Genomic DNA, 14,382 nt, shown 5'->3' with positions numbered 1-14,382 from the left:
TTATTTTCTGGTTAGGTCTTATTTTTGGGAAAATATGGCACTAAATGCATCCATCTGGATTACAATCTAAATGGGGGGCTTATTTTTTTTTGGGGGGGGGTAGGGCTTATATTACGAGCATCCTGAAAAATCATGCTAGGACTTATTTTCCGGTTAGGTCTTAATTTCAGGGGGAAAGGGTAATTTCGGAAGGAACACATAAGTACTGGACTGGTGGAGGAAATTGAGCCCCAGAAATTGAGGCTATAACATATGAGTAATGGTCGCAGGAAATGGATGTAGCTAACTTAATGAGAAGAAGGACTAGGGGTGAGGTGATAGCAGTCTTCCAATATTTGAGGGGCTGCTACAAGTAAGAGGGGTTCAGCCTATTCTCCAGAGCACCTGAGGACAGGACAAGAAGTTAGGGATGGAAGTTTATCAAAGAGAGATCCAATCTAGAATTAAGGAGAAATTTCCTGACAGTAAGAACAATTAACCAGTGGCATGGCTTGCCTCCAGAAATTGTGAATGTTCCAACACTGGAAGTTTTTAAGAAGAGATTGGACAACCATTTGTCTGAAGTGGTGAAGGATCTCCTGCTTGAGCAAGGATTGGATCAGAAGACCTCCAAGGTCCCCCTACCAACTGTTATTTAATATTTGGAGGCTGCCATAGAGAGGAGGGGGGTCAAGCTCTTTTCCGAAGCACCCGAAAGCCAGAAAGGAATAATGGATGGAAACTGACCAAGGAGAGATTCAACCTAGAAATAAGGAGAACATTTCTGACAGTGGGAACAATCAACCAATGGAACAGAAGTTGCCTTCGAAAGTTGGGGGAGCTTCATCACTGGAGGCTTTCAAGAAGAGATTGGACTACCATTTCTCAGAAATGGTGTAGGGTCTCCTGCTTGAGCAGGGGTTGGACTAGACGACCTATGTTCCTTCCAATTCTGTGAATCTGTCTGTTAAAGTTACCGTATATACTTGAGTATAAGCCAAATTTTTCAGCCCACATTTTGGGCTGAAAAATCCACTTCGGCTTATACTCCAGTGAACAAAAAATCCGCGCGACCACCGGCTGCCCCACTCCTCGGCTCCCCCGAACCGTCTCACTAAAGCTTCGCAAAACGAACCGGAAACCGACGGACGCACATGACCCCGCTAGAGTGAAACGCCGCCCACGCTTTCCCTTCCTAGCGTTTCCCCCCCCCTCCTGTAGCTCTCGCAATCCGTGACGGAACTGATCGCCGAAACCAGGTTTTGCAAGCGGAGGAGGAGGAGGAGTGCCTCGGGAGCGGGTGTCCTGGTCAGCGGGGGAGGATCCGAGGGTGCTGGTAGGGGGTTTACAGCAAAGAAGCGGGATGGAGTGTCAGGGGAGCCGAGTCGGCAGAGGGGAGGGTGGCGCTGGAAGCGCGTTGTGTATCGCGGTGATCGCGGTAAATATATATATAGATGTATGTAAAAAAAGTACCGGTTTTCTATTCGTGTTTATGTGTATACAGTCCCATCGCACTCCTCTTTTCCACATGCCTCAATTAAAGCAATTTTATTGTTATCTAGCTGCTGCATTTCCCAGCCTCGGCTTATACTCGAGTCAATAACTTTTTCCAGTTTTTTGGGGTAAAATTAGGGGTCTTGGCTTATACTTGAGTCGGCTTATACTCAAGTATATACGGTAAGTTGTGGATACTCCATCACTGGAGACTTTTAAGAAGAGATTGGATAACTGTGTATGGAGGTTTTTAAGAAGAGACGAGACAGCCTCTTGTCTCAAATTGTATGGGGTCTCCTGCTTCAGCAGAGGATTGGACTGGAAGGTCCCTTCCAATAATGCTACTCTGTTTATATCACCCTCCCACCTCAACATCTTTAGGTATAGCCTTTATAGGCTTCAAACGGGCTGCTTAACAGTTCTGCTGATTTGAGATCCAGATTGAGTTTATGGCTTGTCAAACCTCAAAGCTGGTCTCCATGAATGCAGCTGTGGGAGACGGGACTGGAAATAGGGTGAGGCAGAACTGTCAGAGTTCATGGCAAATCCATGACGTACCCTAGAAGAACCAAGTTCTACACCTCATATCAAACTTTTGGTCTGTCTAGCTTAGTTGAGTGCAAGTCCATAGGGCTTCAGGGAACGTCTCTATTTCTGAACAGGCCAAAGTGGAAACTGAAGCAGGAATCATGGGCCACAGTCCCTCTTTCTCAGCCCAGTTCGCCTCACGGGATTGTTTGTTGTGGGGGAAACAGGAGGAGAAAGGAGTATTAGGTATGTTCAACAACGCCTTGTGTTGTTTATAAAAATAATAAAGGCAGGATAAAAATAAACAAGCAAATACATAGTTCTCAATTCCAACACTGCTTTGTTGACTGTGAATAGAATAGAATAACAGAGTTGGAAGGGACCTTGGAGGTCTTCTAGTCCAACCCCTGCCTAGGCAGGGAACCTTATACCGTTTCAGACAAATGGCTATCCAACATCTTCTTAAAGACTTCCAGTGTTGGGGCATTCACAACTTCTGGAGGCAAGCTGTTCCACTGATTAATTGTTCTAACTGTCAGGAAATTTCTCCTTAGTTCTAAGTTGCTTCCCTCCTTGATTAGTTTCCACCCATTGCTTCTTGTCCTACCCTGTAAAACATGAAGACCTTTAGAGCCTCTGCTTGTTCATCTTTTTATTTCCTATTGTGGTCAACCAAACACTATAGATATAGGCAATAGCCCTTTCCCAACATTGTGAGTTAACAATGGGAGTCCAGAGCAAGTTGTTGAAATCTTAGGGTCATATGCACCCACTGTGATTATCTTCTGATTGCCTTCCTCTCTCAGAATTTCCAGGCCCTCTTTAAAGTCGCCCGAGCTGTCTACCACTACCTTATCTGCTCTAGAAATACGCATTGTGTCTGGATTGCCTATTCTGGATTCTATTTATAACATGAACTGTTGGAACCCTCCGTCAGATTTTCTTTAACTTGCTTTTCTTCTTCTTCTTAAAAACGAGAAGGAGAATCTTTGAGGTGCCCCATTATTTAAGCAAGTTCTTTATTTTTGATTTTCGACGATTCTGGGAACGCTTAAAGTGTGTTGAAATTCCGAGGCCCAGGATGAATTTTATTTCATATATATATCTACAGTAAGTGTCTGTCTCTGTTGTTATCTACAACGCTGAAAATTAATGATTTTGCTGTCAAATTTTGGCAGACTAATCATGAATAAAGGAGCCACAAAGCGTGAACTTTGTCCGCCTGTATCTCTGAAAGCTGCTGAGATTTTTCATACCCTCCAGGCGTGGTGCGGTGTGTTTCTCCTGATTCTAAGCATTGCTCTAACTAATCTGAAACTTGTCAGTTCCAATGCTTCTCCTCATTTTTTATGATCAGTGCCCATCTGGACAAAATCCTGCTAAGGCAAAGGTTGATTCTGTGTTGTGAAACCAGAATGCAGAACTGAATTCTTGCAAGAGAATCACGGGGCTGTTTTATTTTCTGAAACGAGAAATCCCTGTTTAGATTGTCAGTTGACCTAATCAACCATAACTATAGAATGTGTCCACAAATAATTGCAGACATCATGCTTTTCCCACATGGGGAGCAGGTCAGCATATGGAAACTACAGGTCTTAAACAAATGTGAGGAACTGCACTGGGCTTATACTATGTGATAATCTATGTAGGTAAAAACAGAACTGGGTATTTTGTGGTTGAGTCTTAGCAAAAACTCAGCTGTTTTCTTATCATATGGTATGAAGGAGACCGTCTTGGTGTCGATGGAGATTTTCAAGCATTCAGGTCCTGGTTGACCCAAAGGTAATTTTTCCAAAAGGTAGCTGGGCGTCTTTCCTCCCTTCCTCCCTCCCTTCCTTCTTTCCTTCTCTTTCTTTCCTCCTTTCTATCTTTCCTTCCTTCTCTTTCTTTCCTTCTTTCTTTCCTCCCACTCTTCCTTCTTTCTTTCCCTTTCTTTCCTTCCTTCCTTCCCTTTCTTTCCTCCTTTCTATCTTTCCTTCATTCCTTCTCTTTCTTTCCTTCTTTCTTTCCTCCCACCCTTCCTTCTTTCTTTCCCTTTCTTTCTTTTCTTCCTTCCTTCCCTTCTTTTCCTTCTTTCTTTCTTTCTTTCTTTCTTTCTTTCTTTCCTTCTTTCTCTTCCTTCCTTCTTTTTCTTTCTTTCTTTCTCTTTCTTTCTCTTTCTATCTCTCTCCTCCCTCCCTCCCTCCCTCCCTCCCTCCCTTTTCCTGACAGTTAGAATAATCAATCAGTGTAACATCTGGCCTCCAGAGGTTGTGGGCTCTCCAGCACTGGAGGTTTTAAAGAAAAGATTGGACAACTATTTGTGTGAAATGATCTAGCATCTCCTGTTTGAGCAGGCGGTTGGACTAGAAGACCTCCAAGGTCCCTTCCAACTCTGTTATCCTGTTAGCAATGCTTGTGAGAAGAAAGATGATGGAGTTTTATAAAACATGATAGGGTCAGAGTGGATGTAGTAAGCTTTTGTTTCCCTTTTGCAATGCTGTTACTCAAGGTCATCCCCTGAAACTGTGTGATAAGAGGTAAAGTAACATTTTGCCCAGCCAGTGAGAGATTTCCCTCTAAGTTCCCAGCACACATGAACTTAATACTCTGCCATTCAGCTTCTGCGCTCTTCATTTCACACACCTGCAGGGATCCATGCATCCTACCTAAACAGCATTTAAGTAGCCATTTCAGAACCTGTATCAAATCTGGAAAGCTGCTGGACTTTGACTTATCATTTCAGCACAGGGCACAGCTGCACACTGAGCCAGAAGGAACCACAGCCCATTCCTCTTTTCCTCTCTCTGTTTTTTTTTTGCGGGCATTATTGGCTAAGCAGCAGGAGAGCCAGCTCGCTGCTGATTTGGCTACAGCCAGGCATTCCTCCAGGGTCAGCAGTTTGAGATGTCGGTGGGAGAAAACCTCAGCTGTGACCGAAAGGCCTTTCGCGACTTCCTGCGGTTTTTGGACAGAGCCCTGTTGAGCAAAAAGGTCAAAGAAGCAGCGCATTTCCTAGCTGAACAAAAGAGGAAGCGATCGGGGTTCGCATCGAGCCGATTTAGAAGCTCACGCTGGTCTGCCGATTCAAGAAATGAGGATAGGGTTTTTTTCAACCCCAAAGGGAGAACGTTTGAAAGCAGGCAGCAGCATGATACGGCCGGTGTGGCAAAATCGCCCCAAGGAGGGGATGGACTTTGTCATACTTGAAACATAGTTTGCAACAGGGGCGAGTAGCTGAACTTGAAGCATAGTTTTTGTAGTGCAAAAACTACACTGACTATCTGGTGGGGATTTATCTGTATTTTAAATCTGCTTTCCCCCCAAATGTACTGCTAATAGTTTGCTGTAAGCCTTAACTTCAAGAAAAGCCACTCTTTCAGAAAGCAGGACTGACGAGAGAGCTTTCGATACAGTACAGATAACAGTTTAATTTTTAGAAGACGGGCGCGCTCCCGCTACCAAACTTGTAGTAAAGAGAATAGCATACCATAACTGGTGTGGAACATTCTTGGAACTGTTGAAAGAACCTCTGTCGGATATAGATGATGTCGTATCCCTCCCCCCTCTGTTGAGATAGGGCTGTTCAGTTTTGACATAGATGGCCTCTTTGACCCCTCTTTCAATCCAGAGGTCCTCTCTGCCCAAAATGTGGACTTTGCTGTCTTCAAAAGAGTGGCCTTCGTCTTTCAAATGCAGATGGACTGCTCTGTCTAGTGCTGATGTGTTTGTGATGACTGTTTTGGCCTTTACCGTAAGCCAAGGTATAAATTGGGTTGCAAGCAATTGATGGAATTGTTGGATTATAAGCAATGGATGGGCTTGTAACATCCATCGCTCCCCACGTCATAGCGGAGAGCGAGATGTTGAGCCAACTTGTACAGTATATACCATAAATTGGTCCCTTTCACAGCTTTTTTCCCCCCAGTAGCGTCAGCCCATCCATTTGCAGGCAGACAGGTGCAATCAATATTCTTTGGCACTTCTCCACCAGCTTCAGAGCTGCGTGCCATTATAATTAGCCACACAAACGTGGAGACACACGCGGCTATGGGGATTTATCCGTAATTGCGCTGCAGGATAACTGCTCATCACAGATCTCCACACCGTGGTTGGCGTTCCCAGCAGATATGTCTACAGTGTAGAACTTCAACAAAACAGATGTCCCATCAGAGGGGACGCAGCTGGGAAGAAGGTTCTTCCAAGCGGGAATTGACTCTGAGCCAGCTCTTCCTTTGGCCGAAGACGGTGAAGGTCAGAGTTATCCCACCACGACAAGGGAAAGATAACTAATGGAGTAGGAAGAACTGGGCAACTATATCCAGGCTGCTATTTGGTCGGTGATGGTACCAGAGGTGGTATTCTGCCAGTTTGCACCAGTTTGGGCAAACCGGTAGTGGTGGCAGTGTGAGGCTCCATCCACCCACCCAGACATCATTACGGACCTTCTGGGCATGTACAGAGGTCAAAGTATTGGATCAAAGTATTAGACCAGGGGTGTCAAAACTCGATTTCATTGAGGTCTGCATCCACAAGCACAACTGCAGGATTGTGCTTGACCTCAGAGGGCCGGGTTGGGAGTGGCCAGGGTAGGCATGGGTAGTATGACGTCACTCGTGTCAGGGGGCGCCTGCGGCGGCCCGAGTTCTCTACCAGCAAAAATAGGCTCCCGAGCACAGTTTTCGGCTGCGATGGCCTCCTGCAAACCTCTGGCAGCAAAAACAGAACTCAAGGGGGCCACGCATGGCCCTTGCGAGCTCCATTTTCAGCTTGGATGGCATCCTGCAACCTTCTGCCAGGAAACCAGAACTCAAGAGGGCCATGCATGGCCCTCCTGTTTTTGCTGGCAGTGGTACTGCAGCCCTGGCCTTTGCTGTTTCCAGGGTGGCCCCGTGGGCCAGATCTAAGCATCCTGCAGGCCGGATCCGGCCCCCGGGCCATGAGTTTGACACCCCCTGTATTAGACTCTCTACCTCTAGTTATACTGCAATGGTTCAGTTGCATTAAAAAGAAGGCTCTTCAATGAAAGGCCAAACGAAGGGTGTTGCTGACAGCAAGAAACTCTTGGGAGGTGAATGAGTTGTCTGCATCAGGTAGGTTGACAAGGTGTGCTTGCAAACCTAACCATGATCCGGCTGCTATGTTCAAAGTTGCTCATTCATTGGAGCACCTAGCCGCCGGTGACAATCCAACCCAGACTCCAGTCCTTTCAAATAAATGCATCAAGGCCTCCGGAAAGGTAAACATTTCCATAATTACAATGCCTGGTTTCTTCTATTTGCACAATTCTAATTAGGGGTGGAAATGAAAGAATAAAACGACTTGTTTCATTTAAATAACGCAGCGGGGGGCTGGGGGGGGAGGGCTCGGCCTCATTCATAATCCCAGGCTGAGGTTGTTTTTGCCTGCACTGCTCCTTGGGAAGATAATTTACAATTCCCATTAAAGAAATAACACAAGGCTGTAGGAAGTCAAGGACAAGGTAGCCAGAAACATTTGCCACCACTCAAGGGCAAGCAAAACTGACTGAAAGGGACACGCAGGTGATTTGATCACCAAGATTGCAAGAAAATTGCTGCAAGATTGGTATTATCATTGGCTGCGATGACTCAGATGCTTGGAATAGCAGATTGAGATAGGTAGGAAAAGGGGAGACAAACTGCCATTTGCATCTAGGGGGATGGGTGGGTGGGAGTTGAACTCCAAGAACTGAAAAACTTATGTCCACTTATTTCCTAGCAGTTTATTTTGTTGTTCCTCACCTACAGACAGAAACCTTGCCAAGCTAAAGCAATTCTTTGCATCATAAAATATGTATTCTGGGAACCGTTAGGAAGGAAGCGCCTTCACCCTTTTTCTCACGCACAAACTGTCTAACTTCATTGTCTCTTGATTTTCTCCCTCTCTGGGAATCCAGACTGCATTCCACCACAGTGGATGGGCATTGAAAGACATCAAGAAGGAATACGATGATGAGAGATTATTATTATCATCATTATTATTATGTGGTTAAACTTTGGTGAGATTCACAACCTTTGGGGATGGTTGGTAGCTCAACAGCTCAAGTCCTAACCAAGGACCTAGGAACTGTTAAGGTAATATTGGAGGATATAAGTTGTTCCAACTAGGGTGTTTTTTTTGTTCTATTATTATTATTGTTGTTGTTGTTATTATTTTGTACAACCATATGCTGAAAAGTATAATAACAAAGAGTAATGTTAGGGTCATAGAATTCTAGAGTTGGAAGGGACTTAAGAGAACATGAAATTCAAACCTTTTGTTGTGGCCTGCCAGTGGCCAGCAGAGCTGGCAGCAGATTCGGACAGTGACGAGGTTAGGGAGGAACATGGGCCAGTCCTGGAGTCTGGGGAAGGCTCTGATGAGGGCTCTATGTCAGAGGCAGAAAGGGGGCCAGAGCCATCCGGTAGTTATCAGCTGCCTTCAGAGTCAGACATCAGTGAGGCAGATGAGCAGCTGGAGCCTATTCCGAGTGTGTGCATGCGCAGAGTTGCCAGACGAAGGGAAGAGCTAAAGAAAAGGGGTCGACTTGGGAGTAAGGCCACAGGTGGAGGATGAATGACCCCTCCCAGAGGAAATAAAAGAGGAGTGAAAGGGAAGTGGAGTTTGCAGGAGACAATTAGTTCGCTTAACTGGTTTGTTACTCTACGAGACTCCTTGCCAAGTTCTGTAGATATCATCCTGGCAGCTCTCCAAGCCAGATGAGGTCTGTGACTGTAAATCCTCTCTTGGATTTGCTGGATGTGAATGAGCAGAATTCACAGTCAATTAATAAAAGGGGTTTTTGTCGGGACCAGGAGTTTGCTTCATGCTCTTGGGAAGCCTCAGTCAGAACACCCTTGGATATCGCAGGATTCACTACACTCTCCCCAATAGAAGACAATCCTAATACTGTTTGAAAAGCTCTAGTGAAGGAGAAGGAGTTCCCTACCTGTGGTCACTTATTCCAATGGTATACAGGTAGTGTTCGACTTATGACCATAATTGTGCCCAAAATTTCTGTTGTTAAGTGAGACATTTGATAAGTGAGTTTTGCCCCATTTTATGACCTTTCCTGCCCCAGTTGTTATGTGAATCTCCATTGACTTTACTTTCAGAAGGTTGCAAAAGGGGACCTCATGACCCCGGGCCATGGCAACCGTCATAAATATGAACCAGTTGCCAAGGATCCAGATTTTGATCACGTGACCAGAGGGTTACTACAAAGGTTCGCAAAAGGTGATGAGATGACCTCTGGGACATAGAAACGGTCATAAGTATGAACTGGTTGCCAAGCATCTGAATTTTGATCACATGATCACGGGGGATGCTATAAATGTCAGAACTGTGAAAAACGGTCATAAGTCCCAGTTTTCAGTGCCATTGTAACATTGGACAGTCACTAAACAAAATGTTGTTGCTTAGCCACAGATACTTTGGGCTCAATCACGGTCGTAAGACAAGGACTACCTGTACCAGAGGTAGGTTTCTACCTATCCGGACCAGTTCAGCTGAAAAGGTAGTAACTCGGTCGGACACGTGACGGTACCGCTTCTTTTATTTTCTGTTCTGCACATGCGCAGAACAATCTTCATTGAAAAAATGTAATCCCCCCTCCTTTCTTTTTACTGGTGTGCTCATGCACAGACCTTCTTAAGTGCAAATGCGCCTGTGCACGAAAAACTTTTTGGCCACTGAACCGGTAGTAATGCTGGCACCCCTGACCTGTACTATGACTTCACCTTCCTGTGTGGGTTATGAGAAGGTTATTATGGGTTATGAGAAGGTTATGTGATCAGATAGTAGCTTATCTTGCCTCTTTCCTTTCCTACAGAAGCTAAATTCAGACTTAGCTATCCGACGGCCTTCGCTTTCTGTTCCCTTCTCTTCATTTTGCTCAACATTCTATCTGACAAAATGCCTGAAGAATTTCAGAAGGCTCGGCTCTTCCCTTGGAGAATTTAAACCTGCCAAGAAATTGGATATAGCCATACAAGCTAAAACTTGGCCTGACAAACCATCCATCATGGCCTATTTCCCCCCTCTCCCCTTTTCATCTTCTGACACTGAGAGTAAGAAGCAACATTCCGCCTACAGCATTCGATCCCAGGTGTATTCTGATCTAGGCTAGCAGGAAGCAAACTTCTGGTCCCGACAAAAGCCCATTTTATTCATTTACTGTGAATTCTGCCAGCATATCCAGCAAAGTCTTTCAAGGGAGGATTTGCAGTCACAGACCTTATCTGGCTTGGAGAACTGCCAGGCCGATATCTGCAGAACTTGGCAAGGAATCTCAGAGAGTCATGAACCAAACAAGCGAACTAATTGTCTCCTGCAAATGCCACTTCCCTTTCGCTCCTCTTTTATTTCCTCTGAGTAGGGCCATTCATTGTCCACCTGTGGCCTTACTCCCAAGTCGACCCCTGTTCTTTAGCTGTTCCCTTGGTCTGGCAACTCTGTGCATGCACACACTGGGAACAGGCTCCAGCTGTTCGTCTGCCTCACTGATGTCTGACTCCGAAGGCAGCTGATAACTGTCAGACGGCTCTGGCCCCCTCTCTGCCTCCGACACAGAGCCCTCATCAGAGCCTTCCCCAGACTCCAGGACTGGCCCATCTTCCTCCCCAACCTCCTCACTGTCCGAATCTGCTGCCAGTTCCGCTGGCCTCTGGCGGGCCACAACAATATGCTTTTCTTTCTGCATTAATGGATCGAGGATTTTTTGACTGCATTTCATTTAAAAGGAATGATATGGCCGGGTTTTCGGAGGGACAAGACAACAGTCCAAACGCATCACCCTCAAATTTCATTTTTCTCATCTTGTCAAAATGGGAGGTGGGCTGTAAATGAAATATCGCACAGAAATAAATAAAGCAAGTCCCTCTTGACTCCCTGGGCATGTCCATGGGGAAATGGCGAAGCTACAGGGAAATGTTTGCCAGTCTCGAAAGGGTAAAGATTTCTTTTGCAACATATAGAAGCTGGAATTAATCAGGTGTATCAATACAAGCAGGTGGAATTGGCTCTATAACCAATTTCGTTGCATTTATTTTGTACAGTGACAATAAAGATTACATTTATACTTATTTTCTTATTGCTCAGTGTTACATTTGATTTGATCTCATTTGTGTGGCTTCTGGACCTGAGAACTTGCACACATGTTTCCTACCGTAGTACATATCTTGATGCGGTTGAGAATAACATACCCAACATTGTACCATAGCAATAGCATGTAGCCTTATTTACCACTAGTGGTAGTGCAAGGTGTTTTTTTTTTTTGTCTAACGTGATCTATAAAATTGCTTCCATCATCTATGGAATAAACGATAGATTAGACTTCCATTCATTTTGTTCAAGATGCTCAGGATTTACTGAGAGCAAAATTTCGTTCCTACTAAAGGTGTTAAAGAAACATATTAAGCTGAAAGATTTATATGATTTGAAGGGAAACCAGAGTAATTCATTCCATTTTACAGATTAACAGAGTTGGAAGGGACCTTGTAGGTCATCTAGTCCAACCCCCCCCAGCCAACCATGAGACCCTACACCATTTATGACACATGGCAGTCCAGTCCTCTTGAAAGCTTCCAGGGATGAAGTTCCCACAACTTCTGAAGGCAACTTCTGTTGTATTGGTTGATTGTTCTCACTGACAGAAAATTTGTCGTTATTTCTAGATTGAATCTCTCCTTGGTCAGTTTCCACCCATTATTCCTTGTCTGGCCTTCGGGTGCTTTGGAAAAAACAAAGGTAGACCTTTTCCTCTCTGTGGCAGCCCCTCAAATATTGGAAGACTCCTACCGTGTCTCCCCTGGTCCTTCTCTTCACTAAACTAGCCATCCCCAGTTTCTGCAACCATTCATCGCATGTTTTAGTCTCCAGTCCCTTAATCATCTTGGTTGCTCTTCTCTGCACTTTTTCTAGAGTCTTAACATCTCTTTTATAGTGTGGTGATCAAAACTGCAGTATTCTAGGTGTGGTGTTACTAAGGCTTTATAGAGTGGTATTAGTACGTCACTTGATCTTGATTGTATCCCTCTGTTAATGCAATTTAGAATTGCATTGGCTTTTGGGGCTGCAAAATAGCACTAGTATCACCAATAGCACTTAGACTTATATACCACATCACAGTGCTTTACAGCCCTCTCTAAGCAGCTTACAGAGTCAGCATATTGCCTTCAAACAATCTGGGTCCTCATTTTACCGACCTCAGGAGGATGGAAGACTGAGTCAACCTTGAGCCAGTTAGGATCGAACTGCTGACAATAGAATGCAGAGTTTGCCTGCAATACTGCATTCTAACCATTGCGCCACCACAGCTCACAACATGCCATATCTTTTTATTTATTTATCTGGTTGTTAAATTTACATGCCACCTATCTCACTGCGGGGCTGCTCTAGGTAGCTTACAACAGTAAAAGGGAAGAAATGAAAAGAATGTAAAGCGATCGGAAGTAAGACATTTGAACATTAAAATAAAGAGCGAAAGAGAACACAATGAGAAATACCACTGCATGGCTTCCAAAAAAAGAAAGATAGATGGTAGAGAGCAGAGAACAAGGGGGGAGTTGGGAGCCTGCCACCAATCCAGCAGCCCCTTCCAGCAAATATATATTTAATATGTGAATGGACTTATTTACTATAATAGATGTTAACATGGTCATATACTGGGTAAACGGGCTGGTATATATTGTATTATGCTTTTCTTAATGGAGCCATTAAAAAAAACGCACACACTTAAAATTAGCAAATTGGACAAAGGTGATGGGTAGCATTTTGGTTTGAGTGCTAATTCTGGAACTCTGCACTAGATGGGTTCCAGCTAAAATGTACATTGAACGATTTCGTTCTCACAAAAGTCTCTGAAATATTTATTATCCCTAATGTAGCTCAAGCTTTTACAAGGCCAGTAGTTTTGTTCTGGCTAAGAAAAAAAAATATTACTGCTGAATGTTTCACTTGTCTTTAAGGATCAGTCCATAAGAAAGAGGACACTGATAACTAAGACCAGGAGAAAATGTTGGTGCGGCTTGATTATTGTTAGCGTTCCACTTGCTGGAATGGAAAACAAGCTAATGACGGCCACTGTTATTTTCTGATTCAAACATGGATATTTTTCCCATTTCAGAAAATGCTCCCTTACCACCCAGTGTTCAGACATACACATGGTAGCTAAATCCCTTCCCATTCCGCTACGGACACAAGGAGAGAAATGAGATACACGATGAGAGAGACAACCACCCTCTAATGGCCACCTAGATACCTCTTAAAATGGTAAATGTCTTGTGTGGACCAGAGGTGGGTTGCTCCTGGTTCAGGCCAGATTGGGCGAACCGGTAGTAGCGGCAGTGGGCCCACCCGTCCGGATGCTTCTGCGTATGTGCAGAAGTGTTGCCTGAGAGCGCGACAGCTTGCGAGCGAACTGGTAGTAAACAATTTGGAAACCCACCACTGGTGTGGACCCCACCAGAGTCTTAAATAGGCTATGCATGTATTGCTGAATCATCCTCATTTCATCAGCTTACAGTTTACAGCTTACAACCTTACATCAGCTGACAGCCATTAAATCCTCATTACCTGACAATTTGCGCACATTTCTCCAAGTCTATGTCAAAAGCAAGAGGGCTTTGCATAAATGTCTATTGGGGATTCTCAGCCATCCAGGTCATGGTTGTCCCAAAGGGTAACTGGTCTGGTTCTTTTCTCCCTTAAAACATTTTGCTTCTCATCCAAGAAGCTTCTTCAGTTCTGAATCAGTTCAGTTAGAACTGAAGAAGCTTCTTGGATGTGAAATGAAACATCTTCAAGGAAGAAAATAAGAACGTCCAAGTTGCCTTTTGAAAAAGCAACTTTGGGACAGCTTTACGTGATTTTTTCTGATCTTTGGAAAACTTTAGTTACAAATCCCAAATCAATTCTGAAAGAAGGTGAGGCATTACAAACTACTAACTTCTGATATATAAACTGATATATATGTTACATAATAGAAATCATACAGTCTCTCTCTCTCTCTTTCTATGTATGTGTGCATGCCTACGTATGTGTATAAAAGTTTTATGGAAAACTGATGGGCATTTCTGTGCATCAAGATTTTTCTCCCCTGACTATTGAGAAATAGTTAACCTGACCAAAATATTCAGATTAAAAAAAAAGAAATAAGATATAATAATATTTGTACAGAGCTCTATTTCAAGAATTTAAATTTACTTATTTACTAGATCTATAAGGTCACCTAACTCAAATAACATCTCTCTTAAGGTTATAAAATAGAAACACAAATAATAAACCAGAAAAAAATAGCCTAAAACAAATACATTATATAAATATTAAAATACAGTAAAATATAAAATAACATCCTAATACAATAATAAAATCAACTGAAGTTGTGTGGATTGCCTGAATGAA

The 14,382-nt window shown here is 43.9% G+C and overlaps 1 protein-coding gene across 6 annotated transcripts in view; it reads right to left on the bottom strand.

Moving 5' to 3' along the window:
• The window catches only part of LOC309397768 (connector enhancer of kinase suppressor of ras 2-like), a 341,564-nt gene that overhangs the window by 33,276 nt on the left and 293,906 nt on the right, over window positions 1–14,382 (bottom strand). The window lies entirely within an intron of this gene.

Source organism: Natrix helvetica (genome assembly GCF_964273705.1).
Source record: "Natrix helvetica genome assembly, chromosome: 11".
Classification (NCBI taxonomy): domain Eukaryota; kingdom Metazoa; phylum Chordata; class Lepidosauria; order Squamata; family Natricidae; genus Natrix; species Natrix helvetica.
Note: the sequence above shows the minus strand (reverse complement) of the source record. Positions and strands in the feature narration are given on the sequence as shown.